Here is a 10462-nt window from a genome sequence, read left to right as displayed (position 1 = left end):
TAGTACCTCTACTGATAAATTTAATGTCTTCCATGTTCTCCCTGTAGGAATTAACAATAAATATTCTCAATGGACATGAATATTGTCTTAATCCCTAATAACCTTCTGCATTAAACTTTATGATTTTCTGGTGTTCTCCGAATACCATCTCTGGCAGACTAATACCAGTAATATCTCTTGATCCCATACTGACCCGTAGACTGGAGACTAAACTCCTATTCTAAATGAGGGGTTTGTTCCGTGTTCACGGCCACTGTTAATTGTCTACCGGCAATTAATGCACCAAAAACCACGTTACACCCCGACCGCAAAGCGTTTATAAATCATTTTCACCATTCAATTAATTCCATTTCTTCATTCGAAATGAAGAATGAGCGATAAAAAATATTCGAGTTGAAGAAACATAAGCGAAGAACAAAACGTTCCTAAATAATTTATGTGTTTTCAGAAGCATTAAGAAAACCGAAAATATCTCAAAACAAATCTCAATTAATTCCATTTCTTCATTCGAAATGAAGAATGAGCGATAAATAATATTCGAGTTGAAGAAACATAAGCGAAGAACAAAACGTTTCTAAATAATTTATGTGTTTTCAGAAGCATTAAGAAAACCGAAAATATCTCAAAACAAATTCTAATGTGTACGAGAAAAAAATGAAATTAATGAACTATGAAAGAAAACATGGATGCCACGAACAGGTGATACCAATTTCCATTGCCTCAGTAACCCTTGCCTCATGCCACAGAGATGATCTCACCTGAGACTCAATGCTAAACCTGAGGGTATCGCACACAACTTCATGCCAGATTAGCATGTCACAGTCAGAGAGTTCATTTCTCAAAGGGAACTTGTTACTTTCTCATGTCCCTATATGGAGGAGTGGATCTTATAAATAGGCTAACGTTGATTTGTTACTTGGTCGGACGATGAGCAGCAAAGAATTAATATTGACCTGAACTACTAAGTTTGCACATAAATAAATAACCACTGCATGGATCTCAAGTGCAAAATACATGTTTTAAAAGGTTACCTATTATGGAAACTGAAATCTTGGATAGTGCCAAAGGTAGCCTTTCACTAAAAAACGCTCCATCATAGTTGTATCATCACAGAACTGGAAATCGGCATCTTTGGGGGGCTATCTTCTCCTACCTGAAAAACTATGACTATGCTAGAAAAGCGAGGAACCAATGAATTGAGAGAAGACGAAAAAAAAGTGAAGTCATCTGGCAAGCGTTTTTTATTATATCGCTAATGGATCATATTTTTTTAACCCCTTTTGTTTAAGATCATAAAATCTTTGGTCTATTGTTTTCTTAGTCTGTTTATGATAATGTAATTTAGTTAGGACGTTGTGGCTTGAGACTCCTGCAAAACAAATACATATGTATGTACCGACCTAAATCGATTGCCCTAGGTAAAAATAATGAAAAATGAGGATTCATTAGGAGTTTATGAGGAGCTGTATGTTTGTTTTGTATCTCCTTCCGAACATAATGATTCTGAGCCGGCAATATACAAATAGTGCCCAAATCTGATGTACTCATACATGTGAACAACATACTCACAAGTTCTAATTTCTCCTCTAAAGGTGGCCATAAATTTCACAGTTATAATGGCTTGCCTCTCGTTGGGTGCTAAATTAGAATCCAATTATTATGCAAAACAAATACATATGTATGTACCGACCTAAATCGATTGCCCTAGGTAAAAATAATGAAAAATGAGGACTCATTAGGAGTTTATGAAGAGCTGTATGTTTGTTTTGTATCTCCTTCCGAACATAATGATTCTAAGCCGGCAATATACAAATAGTGCCCAAATCTGATGTACTACAAAGGTGTGTTCCGGCGGAACATTTGATTTTTGACAAAAATACGGATTGTTCCGGGAAATAACGTACGGTTGGCAACCCTAGTACTCATACATGTGAAGAACATACTCACAAGTTCTAATTTCTCCTCTAAAGGTGGCCATAAATTTCACAGTTAAAATGGCTTGCCTCTCGTTGGGTGCTAAATTAGAATCCAATTATTACTGAATGCCAGGTCTTTAGTCTGATTTGTATACCATGAGATCATGAGAACCTTTGAAGTATGTGTCGGACTGTACAACCTATGTCATAGAGAAGTTTTAAATGGTCTCGTAAATGTCTTGTGGTCATAGATTTTATATTGGTAAGGAAACCAGAACCCAGTCCAACAGTTTACCGAGATCTTTTCAAGTCTGCGTGTGCTGCCTAGAGAAATAATTTGTTTGTCTGACAATAATAGTAATCGGGCTGGTCTCTGGTCTCTTGGTTAACCAAGATACCAGTAGTTATCTCATGATTAAATATAATTTCCTTTTTTAAAGCATTATTTTGTTTCAAGTCCCCTAGGCTTCTTCTATTAAGGTTATTGATTTTAGTTCTGGTCAGGAGTACCTTGGAACTCTGTATGGTGGTATTTGTTTGTCTGACAATAATAGTAATCGGGCTGGTCTCTTGGTTAACCAAGATACCAGTAGTTATCTCATGATTAAATATAATTTCCATTATTATTTTGTTTCAAGTCCCCTAGGCTTCTTCTATTAAGGTTATTGATTTTAGTTCTGGTCAGGAGTACCTTAGAACTCTGTATGGTGGAAATATTATTTTTAATTCCATTTGATTTGGGTTTGAGACTTTGGTTTTAAAATCATGATCATTTCTAATTATGTACGTCTCTAGGAATGTAGTCCCCATTTTAATTTCAATTCTTTCAAAAGTACATACATACTTACCTACCTACATATATATTAGAAAAATAACCTGTAGGTACCTATACAATAATTGAAAAAAAAAAAAAATATCACAAACTAAAGAGGTGAATATTAAACAGAGCTGAATATCAAAAATAGCTATCTAATTATGTACGTCTCTAGGAATGTAGTCCCCATTTTAATTTCAATTCTTTCAAAAGTAAATACATACTTACCTACCTACATATATATTAGAAAAATAACCTGTAGGTACCTATACAATAATTGAATAATTTTTATCACAAACTAAAGAGGTGAATATTAAACAGAGCTGAATATTAAAAATAGCCATCTACATTTAAGTGCCTACTTCCTTTTTTGGCAATTACTTGTTAATTCTAAATATAGGAATTAGGTAAACAGAACAAAGATGTTCTTGATTATAGTGAAAAAGTCGTCAGACACTTAGTGCACTGTTTAAAAAGCAGTCTCGGGTAGAGAAGAAAGTGGTAAAATACAGTCATTAGACACATTGCCCAAAACATCTTCATAGAGGCATTCAGCTTTGAAACCAAGGCAGTATAATTGCATTTTAACGTTCAGTGCGCGCATTTGGAAGAAATAAAAACGTACTTATGGTAATAGACATAATGGACAAACTAGTAATAGTGTTTTGTAATGTGCTGGAGTATCCTAGACCAACTTATAACGAACGTTAAAGACCAAGAGTCAATTGTTCCTGACGCCTACTTTGCTAATCGAATTGGGTTTACATAGAGCTTTTGTTCTCACAGTTATAAGTTATAACTCATATTGTTGAAGAAATTAGAGTACAAAATTGGTAATTTCTTTATACACATAGGTTATCAGTGTATGTATACTTTTCTAATATTGGGGTACTCCCCAAGATCGTCATTATGACAGGTAAATCGGCTAATCAGCTGATAACAACCTTAATATGTAGTCCTAATGCTAATGCATGGGTACTTGGTTTTGTATTGATAACGAACGGTACAATACTGGTGATTAGAGGGTCAAATTCATCAGTAGGGAACACGATTTGTTCTAGAACATTCTAGGTGCTAATCTATGGTTTCTTGGATTACTTGTAGAATGATCCTTTGATTATTTTTTAGTAAAATTCTTTCATCTTTCCCTCTTTACGACTAACAGGACTGAGGTCTTCTTCCAAGAGATGTGCTATGAGTTGGTAGTATGTAATTTGCCCATGATTAATTGTCTGTGAGGAACAAATTCAAAACAATTTAAGTACCTATCATAACAATTTGTCTTTTTCTCTTCTTCAAAGTTCTTTTGTTTTTAACTATCGCCACGGATTGGTCGAATACGTTGCCGACTACAGATACAGTGTTGTTGCTAGGTAATCTAACATGTAATTTTTTTGCCTCGTCCTTCATTTAAATTCTTCATATGATTGTTGTTATCGTTATTATTTATACCTACGTTACTTTTTACTATTATTTATGAGACTCGACCATTTACTTCACGAATGTTGTTGCCTGTTCCATGTGCTTTGATTCGAGTGAGAGAATAATTGTACGGTTGGTTTTATTGGGAACAGCTGGCTTGTCATGGATGTCTTAGCTCCTGTCTTTCCCGACCAGTTGTTGCTTTCATAAATGACCGATTCCGAGGAATTGTGATTAATCGTTTTGAAAAGTTCATCATTGGATATCAGGGGAGCATTAACCAGCCAATCCTAGGTGTAATAGTTCTTTGGCCACCTCTGGAAATCTGAAATTACACTGTTAACTTTTTTTACTGTGTGGTAACATAACACTTTGAACTTTAACGGCCTTTGATTAAAATAATGATCTTTGAAGGTAAAAAGTATTTAGATCTTCAAAAGAATTCTGTAGGTTACAAAATTATTTTGTTTTTCAAATTCTGGGGAGAGATGTTTTTCTCAGCCTGCTGGACTACTACAGGCAAGTATACGAAACATAGGTATGGTTGAATTTTCTCTCCTACTTACAATCCTACTTCAGAAGGTATTTCACAGGTTGAATTAAACTGTAAAAAATTGGAACAACTGAACTTTAATACTAAATACAAATAATAAAGAATGCATCAGTACTTAACCTGTTTGAATTAATATCTTCCTTTGTTTTTCCATTTCCATTTCAGGTAAGCTACTTCCCCGCACGGAAATTTCAACCTTACAATTACCAGCGTCATTATTCTCAACAGATTGAAAGTTTCCTGTGAGTTTTCTTTTCGTAAGTATACCACGGAAATTTCAACCTTACAATTACCAGCGTCATTATTCTCAACAGATTGAAAGTTTCCTGTGAGTTTTCTTTTCGTAAGTATACATATAACAATAACACTAAATCTCTTTTATTCTTCTCTATTAGACCTTGGAGGGTACTTTATCAAGTAGTTCCAGCAAGTTCTGGGTTATTGGGCGTTCTAGTTGTGTAGTTCTCCAGCTAGTGAGTCTAGTTTTATTTACTTTGAAAGGGGTGGTGTTGAGGTGGGGTGTGTTGGTGCTAAGTTTGTGGTAGGGTTTGTTGGGTGCTGCATACTTGCATAGTTAATTTTACGAATTCGTTTGGTATTTTGTACAACTTGAGCTTTTGTGGTAGAGTTGAAACTTTTTTTTTTCTTTTTTTAGTGTGCACAAACCAATAGTGGTTAGAGGGGTGATCTTCGGATCTTGTACCTATAGATTTCCTCTACATATATACAACCTAATAGAAAGTAAAAACACTTTGCATTTGAATATTTCATAATTTATTTTCATCTTTTAGATCTGGTGCTGAAGATCACAGCGTAAGTAATAACGAAATGAATATTCTCTTTTTTTTCTATGAAAATCGCAATTTTAAATTCAATTCCGAAAGCAAAGAGCAAAAACACCCAGATCAGCAGAAAATTTCCCTCCTCGTCCTTCTCAGCAGAAATTTTCCTTCCTCCTCCCCGTCAAATCTCCTCCTCTCAATGTTACTTAATGATCAGTTGAAAATCTTTCAATTAATTTCTATTTTTCTTCCCATTAGTGCAATTAATTTTAATGATATTATACTACATTCTATATTTTGAAAAATCTTTTACTTATAATTCCCCCGCGTCTCGTTCCCTTTTCCTTCGGTTTTCCCTTATATTCGTCTCTCTTGTTGGTATTTTGCTTTTCATAATATCATCTCTTCTTATGAGTATATTCTCCGTTTTCTACTGAGTCTACCTGCTAGGAAATAATATTTTCCCCTCTAGACCTACATCTCCCACCTGTGTTGATATTATTTGAAAATGTAAATATATTTCTAAGAGCTTTGTATGAAAAGGAAAATGAAATGGGAGAAAATTTAAATTGATTGTGATAGGACTAAGTATCTATGATACTCGAACATTGACCTTCCTCAGTATTCATTCTGTCTAATTTCAATGCTTTCCAATTCGAGAAAGTTTCGCCAACTTGTTTATACTATTACATAACATTCATAACAATAAGCTCTATTAAGCTCTATAAGCTCTATTAAAAGAACTTGCAATATTACATCAGTAATCTAAAGAATAATGGATTCCTTTTATTAGATTAGAAGTTAAGTCAGAAATCTTATAAATTAGGAAAAAGAAAGATAAAATACAAGAATTTCATTGAGAGAACTGAAGTATCAATCCACTGATATTGTTAACCCTTGATGAACCTAATGCCCTTTACAAAACTGACATGTTCATTAGCCAAGATACGAGTATTTTAGATGAAACACTCAACAAAATTCGAAAACATGCCAAGTCCCATCTACTCGTGCTCATAACAGTCCTAGCACATAAACAAACCAAAATAATGAATAAGAATATTGAATTGAGCAGGGAGTTTAAAGAAGAACGATCTTCTACAAATCGACCATTATAGTGGTGTCTCTCTGAAGGGGGCTAACAAAGCGAAAAATCCATACACGGAATCATTATTTACAGATTAGAAGTAAATGTGCCATTAAATGGGATTTGTCAGAGCGCACACCGCCACAAACCCGCTCGTATGACCTTGAACCGGATTGGGGATTATATTGTGGTCAATTTTGTGGACATTAGTGTGACTGGGGTGCTTGCTCAGATCCCAGATCAGTATAAATTAGCATCTTTGTTGATATTCACAATGTTTTTGACATTCTAGGACTTGTCGAGGAACGAGAGCCAAATGTGTTTGTAATGCTATTAGGACAATGGATACCAGCTAGATACCAATAAGAAACTCATAGACCACGTAACTTAGATTAAACTTGAGTCAAGCTAGGATTATCTGTGGGTTTTTGGCAAGCATGCCATGTTGACCATGTTCTTGCGTGTTCTTGCATAATTGAAAGTAAAAAGACAACAATTGGAGACATAATCGAAAGTTGGACTAAATAACTAAATACTACTGAGTAGGTAACCTATGAAAAAGGTGTCTACCGCTATCTAATGGTTTTAGATAGCAACCACAGTAATGAAGTTTGCTGCTACTTCTGTGATTGAAAGTGCACAGATCTACAATAGAAATAGATAAGCTAGAGGAAAAACTAAAGGTGAACACTTCATGTGCAATGCGAACTCTCAATCTGAATCGAACTGCCTAATCAATCTATGTATCTCTTACCAAATTTGTTCGGCACGTTGTTTTGTCTTTAGCTATCCCGTCATAATGTCTTTTGGTAATGTTTTTCGTCTCCAACGTTTGTATTTGTATTGGTAATGTCATTTTCGGTGTTGTAGACCTTTATTTCGGCTCAGTCTCATGTCATGTCATGTAGTTATTATGCTGCAGTTTTGACGCGAACCTATCTCCACCTTCAGTTATGCATTACATTTCCTTGCTCATTGATCGAAACGAGTCACTTCTTTCAGCAAGTAACCTTTGATTTTTTCCCCCTTTCTTTTTCAATTAATGAAGAAGTACAGGCAAAAGCTCACTCATAATATTGTTCAAGTACTCTGGTCTGTTGAGTTCATTCAAACAAAAGGGTTTGAGGCAGGGCGGAGAGGGGTTCCTGAGGGTTCTGATTTTTTTCCCTACTTTTATGCAATTAATGGTCAAGAGAGTCGAGTACTTTTATTTCATTATCATTGGAGATTCATTATGGATGATACCGTGGATGTGCTTGCCTTTATCTGGATTTGCAAATACAGGATTGAGAAAAGTCTATACTTCTGAAACCACAAGGCAGGTCTGACTAAATAACTAAATACTACTGAGTAGGTAACCTATGAAAAAGGTGTCTACCGCTATCTAATGGTTTTAGATAACAACCACTGTAATAAAGTTTGCTGCTACTTCTGTGATTGAAAGTGCACAGATCTACAATAGAAATAGATAAGCTAGAGGAAAAACTAAAGGTGAACACTTCATGTGCAATGCGAACTCTCAATCTCAATCGAACTGCCTAATCAATCTATGTATCTCTTACCAAATTTGCTCGGCACGTTGTTTTGTCTTTAGCTATCCTGTCATAATGTCTTTTGGTAATGTTTTTCGTCCCCAACGTTTGTATTGGTAATGTCATTTTCGGTGTCTACAACCTTTACTTCGGCTCAGTCTCATGTCATGTCATGTACCTAGTTATTATGCTGCAGTTTTGTCGCGAACCTATCACCTTCAGTTATGCATTACATTTCCTTGCTCATTGATCGAAACGAGTCACTTCTTTCAGCAAGTAACCTTTGATTTTTCCCCCTTTCTTTTTCAATTAATGAAGAAGTACAGGCAAAAGCTCACTCATAATATTGTTCAAGTACTCTGGTCTGTTGAGTTCATTCAAACAAAAGGGTTTGAGGCAGGGCGGAGAGGGGTTCCTGAGGGTTCTGATTTTTTTCCCTACTTTTATGCAATTAATGGTCAAGAGAGTCGAGTACTTTTATTTCATTATCATTGGAGATTCATTATGGATGATACCGTGGATGTGCTTGCCTTTATCTGGATTTGCAAATACAGGATTGAGAAAAGTCTACACTTCTGAAACCACAAGGCAGGTCCAATCTTCCAATACAGACTTTTTTCTGAGGATGGAATATTGTGTGACTTACTTGATTGAGAATTTTGCTAATAGAGCCAAAACAGGTCCCGGAATGGGATAAGGGCAAAGGTCACGCAATTTCTCGTAGGAGAAGTTTTCCCGTTTTCTGACCTACTGTTTGGTTGTTAGTACTATGTCGTTGATTACAACTTCCATGATACTTCTTCACAGGGATAAGGGCAAAGGTCACGCAATTTCTCGTAGGAGAAGTTTTCCCGTTTTCTGACCTACTGTTTGGTTGTTAGTACTATGTCGTTGGTTACAACTTCCATGATACTTCTTCACATCCACTGGCATCTTTGACTTCAATTCTTCAACGAAAGTCAAGTGGCAGAGACATTTCCATATTTACCCTGTTGCCAGATCGATGCCAATAAGTAGGCAGCGCAGGAAAGTTGGACTAAATAACTAAATACTACTGAGTAGGTAACCTATGAAAAAGGTGTCTACCGCTATCTAATGGTTTTAGATAACAACCTCTGTAATGAAGTTTGCTGCTACTTCTGTGATTGAAAGTGCACAGATCTACAATAGAAATAGATAACCTAGAGGAAAAACTAAAGGTGAACACTTCGTGTGCAGTGCGAACTCTCAATCTGAATCGAACTGCGGACAGTTGACATTGGCAGTAGAGACATTTTAAATACGCGTTACAATGTGGACATGGATTTCCTATGTATTGGTCTGTGTGGGTTTTGACTTTTGAATATTGTGTATGTTACCTACTCTTGTAACGATTAAACATTTCTTTGACTTACAAGTGCCTACCAATTGTGTACCTATGTTACTCTTGTAACGATTAAACATTTCTTTGACTTACAAGTGCCTACCGACATTATTAAAGTAGCTTAGGCTGATGTTAATGTCAGTATGCGTATGTAAGTGGTTTAATGCGACCAGTTTTGTTGTAGGCAAGCTATCGGCCATCAAGATTGCTCGTATTTCAAATCACCACCTATTTGTTTTTGGTCAAAAGTTTAGCAAAACAAATACATATGTATGTACCGACCTAAATCGATTGCCCTAGGTAAAAATAATGAGAAATGAGGACTCATTAGGAGTTTATGAGGAGCTGTATGTTTGTTTTGTTTTGTATCTCCTTCCGAACATAATGATTCTGAGCCGGCAATATACAAATAGTGCCCAAATCTGATGTACTCGCATCTTTTAGATCTGGTGCTGAAGATCACAGCGTAAGTAATAACGAAATGAATATTCTCTTTTTTTTCTATGAAAATCGCAATTTTAATTTCAATTCCGAAAGCAAAGAGCAAAAACACCCAGATCAGCAGAAAATTTCCCTCCTCGTCCTTCTCAGCAAAAATTTTCCTTCCCCCTCCCCGTCAAATCTCCTCCTCTTAATGTTACTTAATGATCAGTTGAAAATCTTTCAATTAATTTCTATTTTTCTTCCCATTAGTGCAATTAATTTTAATGAGATTATACTACATTCTATATTTTGAAAAATCTTTTACTTATAATTCCCCCGCGTCTCGTTCTCTTTTCCCTCGGTTTTCCCTTATATTCGTCTCTCTTGTTGGTATTTTGCCTCTCTTGTTGGTATTTTGCTTTTCATAATATCATCTCTTCTTACGAGTATATTCTCCGTTTTCTACTGAGTCTACCTGCTAGGAAATAATATTTTCCCCTCTAGACCTACATCTCCTACCTGTGTTGATATTATTTGAAAATGTAAATATATTTCTAAGAGCTTTGTATGAAA

The sequence above is a fragment of the Diaphorina citri genome, unplaced genomic scaffold (assembly GCF_000475195.1).
Source record: "Diaphorina citri unplaced genomic scaffold, Diaci psyllid genome assembly version 1.1 scaffold684, whole genome shotgun sequence".
Lineage (NCBI taxonomy): Eukaryota > Metazoa > Arthropoda > Insecta > Hemiptera > Psyllidae > Diaphorina > Diaphorina citri.
This window is presented reverse-complemented; position numbering follows the sequence as displayed.